The sequence below is a fragment of the Musca autumnalis genome, unplaced genomic scaffold (assembly GCF_047663935.1).
Source record: "Musca autumnalis isolate F117 unplaced genomic scaffold, ASM4766393v1 scaffold_2, whole genome shotgun sequence".
NCBI lineage: Eukaryota > Metazoa > Arthropoda > Insecta > Diptera > Muscidae > Musca > Musca autumnalis.
The window spans coordinates 31548807-31565541 of record NW_027411755.1 but is presented as its reverse complement, the minus strand read 5'-3'; the positions used below and the strand labels follow the sequence as shown (position 1 = coordinate 31565541).

Sequence of the window (16735 nt, the reverse complement as noted above, 5' to 3'; positions counted from 1 at the left end):
TTTTTAAAGAATATTTTTTCAAAAATCCAAAGGCCAGTAAACGTGGATTTTTTAAAGAATATTTTTTCAAAAATCCAAAGGCCAATAAACGTGGATTTTTAAAAGAATATTTTTTCAAAAATCCAAAGGCCAATAAACGTGGATTTTTTAAAGAATTTTTTTTCAAAAATCCAAAGGCCAATAAACGTGGATTTTTTAAAGAATATTTTTTCAAAAATCCAAAGGCCAATAAACGTGGATTTTGTAAAGAATATTTTTTCAAAAATCCAAAGACCAATAAACGTGGATATTTTAAAGAATAATTTTCAAAAAGCCAATAAACGTGGATTTTTTAAAGAATAATTTTCAAAAAGCCAATAAACGTGGATTTTTTAAAGAATAATTTTCAAAAAGCCAATAAACGTGGATTTTTTAAAGAATAATTTTCAAAAAGCCAATAAACGTGGATTTTTTAAAGAATATTTTTTTAAAAATCCAAAAGCCAATAAACGTGGATTTTTTAAAGAATAATTTTCAAAAAGCCAATAAACGTGGATTTTTTAAAGAATAATTTTCAAAAAGCCAATAAACGTGGATTTTTTAAAGAATAATTTTCAAAAAGCCAATAAACGTGGATTTTTTAAAGAATAATTTTCAAAAATCCAAAGGCCAATAAACGTGGATTTTTTAAAGAATATTTTGTCAAAAATCCAAAAGCCAAGTAACGTGGATTTTTTAAAGAATATTTTGTCAAAAATTCAAAGTCCAATAAACGTCGATTTTTTAAAGAATATTTTTTCAAAAATCCAAAGGCCAATAAAAGTGGATTTTTTAAAGAAAATTTTTTCAAAGATTTTTAGGGAAATAAACGTGGATTTTTTAAAGAATATTTTTTCAAAGATTTTTAGGGAAATAAACGTGGATTTTTTAAAGAATATTTTTTCAAAGATTTTTAGGGAAATAAACGTGGATTTTTTAAAGAATATTTTTTCAAAGATTTTTAGGGAAATAAACGTGGATTTTTTAAAGAATATTTTTCCAATGATGTTTAAGGAAATAAAGCCGAATTTATTAAAGAATATTTTTTCAATGATGTTTAGGGAAATAAAACTGAATTGTTTAAAGAATATTTTTGCAAAGATTTTTAGGTGGATTTTTTAAAGAATATTTTTTCAAAAATTTTTAGGGAAATAAACGTGGATTTTTTAAAGAATATTTTTCAAAGACCTTTAGAGACATGAACGCGGATTTTTAAAAAATAATTTTTCAAAGACCTTTAGAGACATGAACGCGGATTTTTAAAAAATAATTTTTAAAGACCTCTAAAAATATAAACCTGGATTTTTTAAGAATATTTAATTTTTGTTTAATGGGAAATCAATTTTGACACCTTATAAAAATCGCCCATTAAAAAACAAAAGCAATATAAAATAGACTATTGAAAATATTTATTAGCTTTTAATAGTTCCTCAAGTATGTGTATGTGTGTTCGTGTTAGTATGTCACCTTAAAAGCGTTTAAAGCATCTACTTTACAAAAGAAAACAATAAATATTTTACGATCTTAGGAAGACCAAAGTAAAAAAAAGAGAAGTGTTTTAAGTCCATTAATTCAGGGTCTCTAACGTCGTCGTCGTGTGACATTCATTGGCCATCAGCAGCAGCAATGATTGGCTATTTGGTTGGTCAGTCAGTCATTTGGGGATGGCGCTATGTCTTATCATTGACCATTGATTTTATTACCATAGGAAGAAGTGATTTTTCCAATAGGCTTTTTGGTTCGGATTTTTTATGGGAAAAAATTACAAATTTATTTTAATTTATTTGCCAAGCATTGCCGTTATTGAAAACCAAACAAAAAACTGTCGTTTATTTTATGATTTCTAATGGATTTTGCGGTTTTGTTTGTCTCCATTGTCATTAGACGATTGCACGAAAAGCTAATAAAAATTTTTAATAAAGTTGATATGATTTCTTAATTAGAGGCAAAGGAGACAAAACATATGAAGGCAATATTTGAAATATGGAAATATGGATCATTTTTGATAGAAAGTGGCAGTGTTGTAAATAAAGTTAGGCAATAGATAAACAACGCATTAAAAACCTTCTAGAACATCATGGAACTATTCAATATTGAAGGGTTGTGTTTTGACAATTTTGTAAAAATACAAAAATGATTTCAAGAGATCCTAAAGTTTCACTATTTACAGAAGATGATGATGTAGTGATTAATTAAATAATATTTTTCTAAAAATTTTATTTTTGCGGAGCTTAGCTTTACGACATGGTCATCTATTTGCTAAGCATTATTATAAAAGTGTTTAAAAATAATTATAAGCGAAATATACCCAACTGAGATCTAATAACTGATATTCCCTCTCCTGATCAAATTTTGCAACACTCCAATGTTTTTTTTTCACAGAAATATCACTTATCAGCCACAAAAAATATGTTAACAAAATTTATAAATTATTTGCATTAATTTATAATTATTTCAATTAGCGCCTAGTTTGTTCTCCATCAAAAACCTCCTTACCACCCGAATCTCCCAGGCCCACAACTTCATTTAAATTTATTATTATTTTTTCATAAATATTATTTTTGTTGCCATTTTTAGAGTTATGGCTGCCTGTCTCCCAGCCAACCATCCAACCCAAACCTCCTAGCCTACCACCCCAAAACCATTAAAGCCATGCTGTGGCCAACAACCACTTTGTGGTTGTACAACAAAAGTGTGAACTTCGTTTATTGGTTATAATTACAGCTTAGATGTTATGTTCTTTTTTCAAACTCTAGTTTTTCGATTTTTTTGGCGGGGTTTTGTGGCTTCAAAAACATATCATAATTTTATAAAAGTGCGCAGAGCAATTATAAATAGATTTTGCCTGAAAATGGTAGACTTACTTATTGATTGATGCAAATTCATATGTTTATACATATGTATGTATGTATTGTAATTTGTATAGACATAATTCTATTATGATTAATTGTTTTTCACTTTTTTCGAATGGTATGAAAAATATGGTTTTATGGCCGTACCATAAATAGAAGAATTTGAAATGTGGCAAGGCGACCGAAATCAATAAATGAGCTTTTAAAACTCAATTTAAGGCCCATATTTAGCAGGGATGATAATAATTAAGTCATTTTTACAGGTCGGCAAGAAAGACTTAAATTGTATAGAATACGTTAAAAGAGGAGATATGGACTTTAAAATAGCATTTATATTGCAGGCTAAAAAGGCTAAACAAATGAAACAATTGCTAAGGAAAAAAATTTCAGTCAATTTGAAGTCGATCTCTGACTGGCTGTTTAACACGATAACTACCGAAGGGAGTAACATATTCCAAAATTACAACAGGTTAGGTTAGGTTGAAAAGAGGGGCGAATATAAGCATTGCCACATGCCCGTATGGGGCATACACTTAAGCCAGTATAGGCCTGTTGTGCGCTCTAATTTCGAAAGCCCAAGGGGAATAAATTTTTTATTGCTTAATTTATTAAAAAGAAAATAAATTTATCAGTTAAGAAATTCTGTGCCATTGACATAATCTCTTAAGTGTTTGAACTTGCTTGCCCTAATTTGGTGGAGTTCTGGTATAGTGTTATTTCCTAGAAATTGGTTTCTTAGTGTCGCGAAGGCTGGGCAATGACAGAGATAGTGTTCCAACGTTTCGTCGTTCTCTCCGCATGCTCTGCATTCGCTGCTTTCTGCACAACCGATTTTGTGCAGGTGTGCTTGTAGCTCTAGGTGTCCTGTAAGGATGCCTGTCAGTCTACTAATGTCTTTTTTACTCATTTGAAGGAGTTCCTTTGTTTTATCCTCGTCTGGGTTTCCCCAGAGGATTTTTGTATTTTTCCCTTTCTCTTCAGTATTCCAGAGGGATGTATGGGCGTTTTCTGTCCATGCTTTTAACTCTAGACGCGCCGCTTTTAATGGCTTAGCATTATCTAGGCGTATCGTAGCTTGCTCTCTGGCTTGCCTTGCCAAGGAGTTGGCTATCTCGTTACCCCTAATCCCTTTATGTCCTGGTACCCATATAATGTTAACAGAACCATGGTTGGAGTAGACGTTGATTGATTTTTTACACTGCAGGACAGTTTTTGATTTCACCGTCTTGCTTGTTATTGCTTTAATTGCTGCTTTACTGTCCGTTAGTATGTTTACAGTGATTGGCCTTGTGTTAGCTTTAAACCAGTTCAGACACTCTGTGATCGCTCGGATTTCGGCCTGTAGGATCGTATTATGATCCGGCAGTCGAAGGGAGATTCTAGTTTCCTGGTCTTCGATATATGGACCCAGACCCGTTCTCCCCCCAAGAACGCTGTGAAACCACAGCTTCCAGTTGGCATCCGTTCCAGGGTTCCATCGATCCACATGTCCCTGTCTGGTATTAAAATTTCACACAAGGCGGATTTAATTGTTTCAGGTATACGGTCTGATACAATATGATCTATTGACTCACCCGTTGTAACCTGTAATATGCTTTGGTGGTATGTTTGGTGGTCTCTTACGATCCACTCGCTCATCGACTTAAGTCTTATAGATGCGATGGCTGCCTCATACCTTACCTGAATTTCTATTGGGTGGACAAATAAAATTGTCTCTAAAGCCCTAGTTGGTGTAGTCCTCATTGCCCCGCTAATACTTAAGCAGCACGTTCTTTGGACTTTTTGCAGTAATTTTACGTTGCATTTCTTGTCCCTAGCTTTCCACCATACCACAGAAGCGTAAGTTAGAATCGGTCTAATTACGCTTCTGTATAACCAGTGTGTCATCCTAGGATTGAAACCCCATTTTGAGCCTATAGCTCTTCTGCAGGTTGACCAACATCTGTGGGCATTATTAGCCCTTTCCTGAATATAGTCTCTCCATTTAAGTTTCCTGTCTAGAATTACTCCCAGGTACTTAATTGTTGGAGAAATGTTTATCATCTTATCTAGGAAAACGGGTTCTTCGTAAGCTCCTATTTTCGTTTTCCTAGTGCATAGACATAATTCTGTTTTTTCCGGGTTGACATTTAGACCTCTCGGTCTAGCCCAGATGTATGCTATTTTTAGAGCCGTTTCGGCCCTTCTACAGAGTATATTTGGATTCTTTCCTCTAAGAAGTATTATAACGTCGTCTGCATAGCAGATGGATCCAAATCCTTCGTCGGTTAAGATCCTTAGTAGACTATTTATGGTGGTAACCCATAGGAGAGGTGATATTATTCCTCCCTGTGGCGTCCCCTGACCAACTTTGTCTCTTTTTGTTACGTCTTGTAGCGCGCAGCTTATCCATCTATTTCTTAGCATGTGGTCTATCCAGTGCCTCAAGGCCCGGTTTACCTGAAACTCGTCTAAGGAGTGGATTAGCGTTTCGGTGCTGACGTTGTTGAAAGCTCCTTCGATGTCGATGCAAACTGCGAGAGTATACAACTTCATCTCGAACGTTCTCTCTATGTGGTGTACTACCTCATGTAATGCGGTTTCCACTGATCTACCTTTTACGTATGCATGTTGTTTGTACTTGAGCATATCGTTAGGGATGTTACTCTTTATCATGGTGTCGACCGTCCGTTCCATTGTTTTGAGTAAGAATGAAGTTAAACTTATCGGACGATAAGATTTTGGTATTGCATAACTTGACTTGCCGGGCTTGTGAAAGAATACTACCCTTGCCTCTTGCCAGGCCAATGGAGTATACGCAAAGTTTAAGCAAGCATTGAAAATCTCCACCAGATTGGACGAAAAAATTACAACAAGTTGTACATTAATCGATATCGATCCACTCTTTCCAGCACCTTCTCCACAAAAGTTAGGTTTTAGGGAATTTAATGGATATTGGAGAATCGATATGAAAATTCTACGGAATGCAGTCTTTGTGATCCTATTTACAATGATTTTTTTGGCAAGTCCGTACTTCCTTTGATTATTGCCAAAATGTTCTTAAAACCCGCCGATACCAACTTAAATGACTGATGAGTGCAAGCAGGGCTATATCGCACCATTTCTTCCGATTCTTACCTCAAAAACTTTAAAAATTTAAACAAAAATCCTACGGTGATCTTTTAGTCGATCACACAAATTAAAAATTTACACTTAATTGCTGTTTAAGGACTGTTCGAGGATAGTCCTGAAATTTTCACCGAAAGGTAGTCCGTGTGGTCCTGTCTACAATGATATAATTTCATTCGCGAGCAAGTGCACACTTCTCGACATAATGGCACAAACGCTGGAGTCACAACCTGAAATCATTGTTGAGGACTATATCTTTCGAACTGAGAAAGTGATTTGCTCTAAACTTTATGCATCGCAAAATTTCTTCAAAACTTACATAGTGAAGTTCCTTCCCAAAAGTGCCAACATTTTCGCCTCCCTGCAGTTTAAAGACCACTTTTCGGATCTTGTTGATTTCTTGTAATCAGATAGACCTTGTAGGTCTTGGTTGCAAAGACATAGTATTTGTTGAGGGGTTATCCCTAGTTAATGAAGTGTATGTGTGTGTGTGTGCGTGTTTGATAAAATTAATAACAAAGGAAATTATTTATGATTTGTATGTTAAATATTTGTTTCACATATCCAAACATATTTACCAGATATGTTTAGGGTACTGAAATAATTTTCGTTTTACTAACAGCTGTGGCTTGGAGAATTAACCTACGAAAAACGTCCTGGCTTACAACACAAACAAATAATTTTTCATCAAGACAACGCAACGCACCAGCGCACAAGAGTGTTTTAACAATGGCTAAAATCAACGAATTAAAGTACGAGTTGCTTGACCACCCACATTATTCTCCTGATTTAGCTCCCAGTGACTTTTACTTGTTCCCAAATCTAAAAAAATTCCTTGCTGGCAAGCGTTTTACCTCAAATGAAGATGCAATTACAGTTGTAAACCACTATTTTGAAGACCTTGAGGAAAACTATTTTAATCAAGGGATAGAATTGCTAGAAAAGCGTTGGACTAAGTGTATTGAAGTTTCAGGAGATTATATTGACTGCTAAAGGGAGACATCAAGCTTATTATCGGTGATTTTAATGCCAAAGTGGGTTGTAATTTAAGCACAGTTATGGGCACACAAGGCCTTGGGAACGTAAGAAACGATAACGGCGATAGACTTGTCGATTTCTGTGCCAGAAATCGTCTATTTATTGGCGGCTCCAAGTTCGCCCATAAAAACATCCATAAATACACATGGGAATCTCCAGATGGCCAATCGCGAAGTCAAATCGACCACATCCTGATTAGTAAACTCTTTCTGGGCTCACTGATGGATGTCAAAACGAGACGCGGAGCGGATATCGACAGTGACCATATTCTACTAGTTGCTACTCTACGTTTAAGACCGGCCGTTATAAATCGCCAACATCAAAAGCCCAATAAATTAAACCTCGTGCGACTGCTATCCGCAGAAACGGCCCACAGATATAAGGTAGGCCTAACAGAAAAACTCCGGGGAAACAACATGATAAACACATGGGACGATATAGCAACAACGTGCAGAGAAGTAGCAACGTCCGTCATTGGAACTGCAACCCCAAAAATCATGGATCAGTAAGGAGACTCTCGATGCAATAAAACATCGCAAGCGATTACGCAACATTCTCCTAAGAGCCAAAACAAATGAAGCCAAAGTACTAGCCAAATCGAACTACTGCGTTGCTGCAAATATTGTGAAGCGTTTGGTCCGTAGAGACAAACGTTTATATTTCAACAAGCTGGCTGAACATGCAGAACAGGCTTCTAATATTGGTAATATTCGTGGTGTATACGAAACCATTAAGCAAATGAGTGGTAACAATATTAGACCTATAGCAGCAATCAAGGACGAAAATGGTCGTGAACTAAGCAGCCCCGAGCAAATAGACCGCTCGCGTCAATTCTTCAGCACCGAGGAGCCAGCAGTTAATGTGTCTCAACCATATACTTCAACTCTGCGCCGCAACCCAAGAAGAGACGTAAATACAGATCCTCATACGTACGAAGAGGTAATTACAACCCTGAAGTCACTCATAAATGGCAAGGCAGCTGGTCCGGACAACATACCCTCGGAACTACTTTGGTATGGGGCAGAACCCATCGCGCAAGCTATTACCCCAATTATTAGAGACGTGTGGGAGACAAATGTCTTTCCCAAAGAGTGGAAAAATGTTACTATAGTAACTATCCCAAAAAAAGGTGATCTCACCAAGTGCAAAAATTGGCGAGGAATTACATTATTAAATGCAATCAGCAAAGTAATGGCTCAACTTCTGCTTCAGCGTATATCTCCTGTGCTCGATTCAATTTTACGGCAGGACAGGCGGGTTTTCGCCCTGGTCGATCGTGTGCAGATCATATCAACTCCCTACGTATAATTATCGAACAGTCCGCTGAATTAAATTCACCGTTGTATCTCTTGTTCGAGGATTTTGAACGAGCCTTTGATACCGTCTACGAAGATGCTATGTGGAGGGCCCTTATAAACAAAGGCATCCCTCTTAAAATTGTAACCCTGATCAAAGAACTACGTTTCAACGGCAAAGAAAGCCTACCCTTCTCAACCTGCAAGGGCGTAAAACAGGGCTGCCTCTTATCTCCTACGCTTTTTTTCATACTCTTAGATTCTTAGAAGCAACAAACGACGAGGCTCCCTATGGAATTCGATGGAATGTAAACGGTTTTCTTGGCGACATAGACTACGCAGATGACATCTGCTTTTTCGCTCACAAGTTCGACCACATCAGTGCTAAATTGGAACGCCTCCAAAGTCGGTCTAAAAATAAACACTAAAAAGACCAAGCTGATGAGAATAGGCTCAACATGTCAAACCACACTCACAATAAATGGGCATACCATTGAAGACGTAGAGCACTTTTGTTACTTGGGAAGCAAAATTACTAAAGACGGCGGATCAGAAGCAGACATCAGCGACCGGATAAACAAGGCAAGAAATGCTTTCCGTTCGCTCAACAAAGTCTGGAGATGTAACGCCATATCAACCTCAACAAAAACCTGGATATTTAACAGCAGCGTAAAATCTATTCTACTGTACGGCTGTACGATTTGGAGTTTCACGCAAGCGACGATTCGGAAACTTCAAGTGTTTATCAACCGCTGCCTACGGCAAATTCTGAGAATCTTCTGGCCGAACAAAATATCAAATTCAGAACTACTGCTCCGAACTAATTGCAGCCCTGTTGAAATAAAAATCCGCAGGAGAAAATGGGTCTGGTTAGGCCATATCTTACGCAGGCCACACAGTGACATTGCCAGAACCGTGCTAGACTGGAATTCGCAAGGACAACGAAACAGAGGACGTCGAAGAAACACCTGGATTCGCTGTACCAAAAAATAACTTGAGTCAGTCCATATAACCTGGGGTCAAGCAAAATACCTGGCCAACGATAGAACAAGATGGAGAGAGCTTGTCGATGCCCTATGTTCAACCTGAACTTTTTACATCTGTTTTGTATTTACGTAATTAATGAACTTATATTATGTAAGACATACAGATATAAATAAAGGAAATATATATACTAGATGGCAGCCGATTTTAATACTGAATAATCTTAAACCCATGAACTACTTTGGAATATTATTCCCGAGGTGGGCACTGGTTGGCATCATGACTAAAACCTTAGGTCAAATTTAAGTATATGATCGAATAGGCATTACAAAATACACTAAGAAAATATGCAACTAATAAGTATTCCACAAAACTCTAAAACACTATTTTTTAATGAAAATTCAGCTATTACCTCCTCCTTCAAAATCCACGATAATATTTTGCTATACATATTAGTTTGGCGATATTTTGAATATATTTACTTGCACTTAAAATATAGGTTGTACTCACAACAAAAAAATATTAGTCAAATGTTCCGACTTTTGAAGATCGCGTTTGAATGAAACAAAAATTAATATATTTTTAAAAAGGTCCACGTCAAAGCTGTCAGATTTGCCATATGTTGTACCAAAATGTTGACATTCATTTTTTTTATTTTTGGCCAATGGGTGGATCCACTGTGGGCCGGTCCAAACTTGTTATACCCTCCACCACGAGTTGTACTGAAGTAAAATGGAACAATTAGTTTCCCTTCGATTATGAAGAAGACTAAATACCAAATTTCAGCAATTTCGGTAACCTTAAAAACCTTAAAAATTTCGGAATTCGGGAGGTACCGTTCTATGGGTGCTACATCAAAACGACTACCTATACCGACAAATTTCTGTTTACCTCCAATGTAGACTAAATACTAAATTTCAACCATTTCAGTGGAATATTGAAGCCACAAATTTCAGGTTGAAAGTTTAATACCCCCAGCGAAGACTAAATACCAAATTTCAAAATATCGAAAATTGGGATGTACCGTTCTATGGGGGCTTTATGAAAGCTAGGACCTATACCGACAAATTTAGAGGCGAAAGTTGAATACCACCAAATTTCAGCCATTTCGATGGATTGTTGTGACCATAACCTACAAAAATCGGAAGGTACCGTTCTATGGAGACTATATTAAGGCGCGGAACTGTACCGATAAATTTCTGGGGGAAATTTTATACCCTAAATGAAGAATAAAATACCAAATTTTAGTTATTTCGGTGCGATACTGAAGCTAAAACCTTCAAAACAATTAAAAAAGTATCAGTAGGCTTTGCCGACAGAGATATAGCATCAGCCTATTTGAATTGAAACTTTCATCTATGTATTTAGAGTCTTTTCTGAATTTTGTCTAATTTGGAAGTGGACCACTGGTTATTTCAGTGGGTCATCGTATAATTTTTGGACCAGTATGCCAGGAAGCATGAACTTGTCCATGAAAACATAATATCGCTGTAAACAGGACCACAACGAACAGCATCGGAATACATTTCCAAAGGATCTTCGAACAGATCCTAAACTGCATTTAGACACAAATGTTTAAGTTTTGTGGGGCAGTTACCCTAAGGATAGGGCCGAGATAAACTATATTTAGACAAATATTAGGAGATTTAAGGTTTGGTTGCCCCGTTCAAGGGATATAGTGCATACTGTTTTAGTGAAATTTTTTATATATTGGGGGGAAGTACCGGATGTTGTGGGCCGATATTGCCCATCTTCGAACTGAAACTAAGTTTGGACAAAATATGACGAAGGCAAATTTTGGACCAAATCGGTTGATCAGTTCGAGAGTTATCGTGCTCTCCAACCACTACATATGGTACTATAGGGTTTTTTTTACATCTATCGGGCTGTTTTCTCAAGAAGTATGGAAAAGCTTGAGGCAGCGAATGCAGGTTGCTTCAATTAAAATCAAAGAGATTCGAGAGCAGGTCTTAAAGTGAAATTTTGTGTGGGAAGTACATGAAGAAATGGACAAATATAGACCATATTTGAACCAGATCTATATCTGTTGGATATATTAGGATGTGTAAAGTATGGACCAAATCGGTCGCTCCCTTCAAGGGTTTGTACTTTGGTATTGAAAGTTGCTATTACTCCTAGAATGTTTGGTATTGCAAATGGGATATATCGGTCCACGTTTTGGTATAGCCCCCATAAAATGGTACCAATCGATTTTCAATATTTTCAAGGTTTTAACCTCATTTTCACACCGAAGTGTCTGAAATTAGGTACTTAGTCTTCGTCGGGGGTATACAACTTTCCCACTGAAATTTTTGGTATAGGTCCACGCCCTCATGTAGCCCCATAGAACATTCTATTGAGTTGAATCCACCAAAATGGCTGAAATTTGGTATTTGGACCTCATTTAGGGTATTAAACGTTTCATATGAAATTTGCCGGTATAGGTTCACGCTTTGGTATAGCCCCCATAGAATGGTATCACCCGATTTTCCGTATTTTGAAGGTTTTAGCCTCATTATCACACGGAAATGGCTGAAATTTGGTACGTAGTCTTCGTTGGGTGCATAACACATCCTCTCAGAAATATGTCGGTACAGGTCAACGCCCTAGTATAGGTTCCATAGAACGGTAGCTCCCTATTTCCAGTATTTTGAAGGTTGTGGCCTCAATATTCCACCGAAATTGCGGAAAATTGGTATTTTGTTTCCATTTAGGGTATTAACCCAGATATGCCCATTGCTTGATCGTGATCATTTTAAAAGTATTTTTATATTATTTTAGAAGCAAATGTGAAATAATAAAAGTATGTTTATATGTTTTTTAAAAATTTTTTGAAAAAAGTGGTTTTCGAGGCCACTTTTGGACACAGGGTTTTATCATATAACTGGGAGTTATGGGACACAAAACATTTGACATATAGTCCAGAGACACCTTTTCGGCATCTAGTTAACGTTTTTTCGTAGTAGGCTCCACATCGTGTATGTTTTCGTTATAAAATTACCCAATAATTAATCGGTCATAACGCAAATCATTGTAAAAACTAAGCGATCGGTGGCAACTTCGATGAACTAGACCTCAAAACTCAAAAATAGTAGCTCAAAATAATGGAATCACATAATATCCCAAGAGCTACAGATGTGTACTGAGTATACCACCAAAATAAACGGTACTTTGATAAACATAACATATCAAATTAGCAAGAATTTTGTGTGTCCTATATATAGGACGCTAGGCATATCTGGGTTAAACGTTCCATATGAAATTTGTCGGTATAGGTCCACGCCTTAGTATAGCCCCCATAGAACGGTACCTCCCTATTTCCGATATTTTGAAGATTGTGGTCTCAATATTACACCGAAATTGCTGAAATTTGGTATTTGGTCTTCATTTGGGATATTAAATGTTCCATATGAAATTTGTAGGTATAGGTCCACGCCTTCATATAGCCCCATAGAAAGGTAGCACCAGATTTTCGGTATTTTGAAGGTTTTAGCCTCATTATCACACCTAAATGGCTGAAATTTGATACTTAGTCCTCTTTGGAGGTATACAAATATCTCCAAGAAATTTTTCGGTATAGATCCACGCCTTCATATAGGCCCCATAGAACGGTATCTCCCGATTTGCGGTATTTTGAAGGTTCTGGTCCCAGCAACCCACCGAAATTCGTCGGAATAGGTCAACGTTTCGATAAAGCCCCCACAGAACGGTACCTCCCGATTTTCGTTATTCTGACATTAGTGACTTCAATATCCCACCGAAAGACTGACATTTGTTATTTAATCTTCCATGGGGTTATCAAATATTCCAGAAGAGAATTATCAATATAGGTCCTCGGGTTCCCCCATAGAAGCGTACCTCTTGATTTTCGGTATTTTGAAGGTTTTACCGGAATATAGGAAATTTGGTATTTAGTCTTCTTTGAGTTTAAAAACGTTCCGCCAGAAATTTGTAGGTATATATCAACTTTCGATATAGCCCCAAGGAACGGTACATCCTAAATTTCGGTATTTTAAAGGTTAGCCAGTTTGTTTTACCGAACTTGCTGACATTTGATAATTAGTCTTCTTCATAAATGAAAGGAAACTAATTTTTCGATTTTACTTCAATACAACTCGTGGTGGAGGTTATAACAAGTTCGGCCTGGTCAAACTTAACGCCGTCCTTTTTTGTCGGTATTTTAAAGATTTTACCCTCAATATACCATGGACATGACTGAAATTAGGTATTTTGTATTCAATATGGGTATAAAACATTTATATAGAGAATTGTGGGTATAGATGCACGTTTTAATATAGGCTAGAGCTGGAAAACTATCGATAGTCCGACTATCGATTAGCTTTGTTTATTTTGAACTCTAAACAAATTATTTTTAAAATAATTCGCGACAGATAGCCACAGATGACACTAATATATACATTACAAAACCCTCCAAACACACGTGATCAAAAGGTAATGTTTTTTTTTTGGGATATAACTAAATTTTTAAACATAAAAATTGGGTTCCTGTCCGTAGAGAACCCAAAATTTATCATTTACAGTTCAGTTGGAAAACGTAACTAAACCCTTTAAAATACATGATGTTATATGGTCCATATCAGCAATTTCCTGCAAAGATCTTAAGAAAAAAAGTTATACAGAATTGTTAAGACTGAATGAAGACGTTACGTTTTGACCAAATCGAGAGTTACCATGGACAAAATACATTGTAGTTGGTGTCCATAGATATTTTACAACTATAGTGTAAATATCTCAGACAATATGTATTTGCCCCATCGTAGGGGTCACAAGGACTACCTGCCGTAAAAATGTCAAAACTATCCGGTAGTTCATTTAGTTTATTCAATAGCATTACCACATTGCCTTTTCGATAACAAAACAACACCACTTTGGGAACCAAAAATTACACTCTTGAAATCCTACCGAAAGGAAGCAATAATCAAAGAATAATCTCAAATAATATATCTTCAGTGAACTTCTGATCGCCAATGACACTGAAGACGGTAGTGTGACTAATTGTTGCGAAATTTCCGCCAAAATATAATTTACATACATTTAAATTTTATGGTCTTCCCTTAATTGTGCGGAATAGTGTCACTAGGTTAAATTTTTAAAGCAATTTGTCACTATCATCAATGTTGCCGCAAAAGTAAATACGAGTATAGATATCAAAGGAAATTCCACACACACTAGATGTCAAGTACTCGAGTGGCAAAATAAATGCGTGCAACAAAGAGCAACACCAACAACAACAAAAATGATAATAACTAGTAAACTAAATTAGAACAATTTGTAGAAGAAATAATAAACAGAAATTCAATTATGGGCAGCAGCAGCAATTGCAGAGTTTGAAATGAAGAAATCATAATGGCAATGACATAAATTAACTTAAAAATTTTTTGGAAAAGATAAATATTGAAAATTTAATTCAAAAATAAACACGAAATTGAGAAATTTTTGAAATTTGAATTTTAAAGATTCAGTCCTTAATATACATATTAGAGTCCGTAATATACATATTTTAAAAATTGTTTCATTGTCTTTCTTTAATATATTTATTATAGTTATTTTTTATTCTATATTGTTTGAGTTTATTTTTATTATTTTTTATATAAAAAATTAAAAAAAAAAAAAATATTTTTAGAATTTATTAAAGCACTTTTTTCAAATGTCTGTTTTTAATATTTTTAATAATCACACAGCTGAAATTTGTTTATTTTTATTTTAAATATTTTCTAAGTTTCGAATCCAAAGTTCACATATTAACACTACACTTTTTTATTTGTATTTGGATATTTTAATTTGTTTTTACAGTGTTTTATTTAACTTGCTTTTTTATTTAATTTTTTATTTTTACTTTTTTTTAAATTTTGATATTGATTTTAGATTTAAAAAAACACCGATAACCGCAAAACACGTCTTGTGGCTGACAACTTTCGAACAATATTGATTTTTGAAAATTTAGAAGATTTTTGCTTAAACTTTGATTCTGCCAAAACTATGCTTTTACGCTGCAATGGCGTCGTACCCGACAAGTGTACGCTCGCGTCTCTATTGAGATTTGCTTAGATTTGATACACGTCGTTGAAATATGTTGAGGTAAACACAGCGATAGACGTTGACTGCTCTGCTCTCTACGTTAACTGCGACGTAAACTTCGCTGTCCATTGCGTCGATAGCTTGGAACACCCAAGCTACACAACACACCGAACACCAATAACGTCAAGTGTTTTTCTATTTCTAAACGCAAACTAATAACTGGAGTGAGTGATGGAATGCCTACTAACCAGGCAGATGATGATGGTGATCGTGGATGGACGACTGGCAAACTTGATGAATGAATGCGTGAAATGGACTACGACGACGAAGAAGTATGGTAAATGTAGAATAATAAACTGATAACACAATGACAATGTTTATTTATGACATGGATATCTTCGTGTATGGTGAATACACTGAACTTTGAAGTGAAAAGAAAATTAGAACTTTTGAGGTATTCACACCCTACATCATAGTTTAGGATTTTAAAGATCGTCAGAGCCATTAAAGGTTTTTTTAGAATATTTTTGAGGAACCATCAAAAACAGGGATTTTTTATTCATATTCATGAGGACTATCAGAGCCATAAACGTGGATTTGTTAAAGAATATTTTTGATGGATCATGGGAAGCATAATCGCGGAATTGGGACCATCGGAGGCATAAACATGGATTTTTTCAAAAATATTTTTAGGGATCATCGGAGGCATAAACGTGGATTTTTTGAAAACTATTTTTAGGGATGCATAAACGTGGATTTTTTAAAGAATTTTTGAGGGACTATCAGAAGATTTTTGGAGGACGATAGACGTGGATTTTGTAAAAAATTTTTGAGGGACTATCAGTGGATTTTTAAAGGACGTGGATTTTTTAAAGAATTTTTTTAGGAACAATCAGAGGATTTTTAAAGGACGTGGATTTTTTAAAGATTTTTTTTTGGGGCAATCAGAGGATTTTTAAAGGACTGGGTTTTTGAAAGATTTTTTTTTGGGGCAATCACAGGATTTTTAAAGGACGTGGATTTTTTAAAGAATTTTTTAGGGACAATCAGAGGATTTTAAAAGGACGTGGATTTTTTTAAGAATTTTTTTAGGGACAATCAGAGGATTTTTGAAGGACGTGGATTTTTTAAAGAATTTTTTTAGGGACAATCAGAGGATTTTTAAAGGACGTGGATTTTTTAAAGAATTTTTTTTGGGACAATCAGAGGATTTTTAAAGGACGTGGATTTTTTAAAGAATTTTTTTAAGGACAATCAGTGGATTTTTAAAGGACGTGGATTTTTTAAAGAATTTTTTTAGGGACAATCAGAGGATTTTAAAAGGACGTGGATTTTTTTAAGAATTTTTTTAGGGACAATTAGAGGATTTTTAAAGGACGTGGATTTTTTAAAGAATTTTTT

The 16735-nt window shown here is 35.4% G+C and overlaps 1 protein-coding gene across 4 annotated transcripts in view; it reads right to left on the bottom strand.

The window, feature by feature from the left end:
* Positions 1 to 16735, bottom strand: part of loh (thrombospondin type 1 domain containing lonely heart) — a 276194-nt gene that overhangs the window by 30843 nt on the left and 228616 nt on the right. Inside the window, exon 1 of one of the 4 annotated variants that reach the window (XM_073967473.1) lies at positions 14955 to 15462. The exons of 1 other annotated variant lie outside the window; for it this stretch is intronic. The gene's annotated coding sequence lies outside the window, so the exon portion shown is untranslated. Of the gene's footprint in view, positions 1 to 14954; positions 15463 to 16735 lie in introns of those variants that run through there. 2 more of the 4 variants (XM_073967474.1, XM_073967472.1) reach the window with 2 other exon arrangements.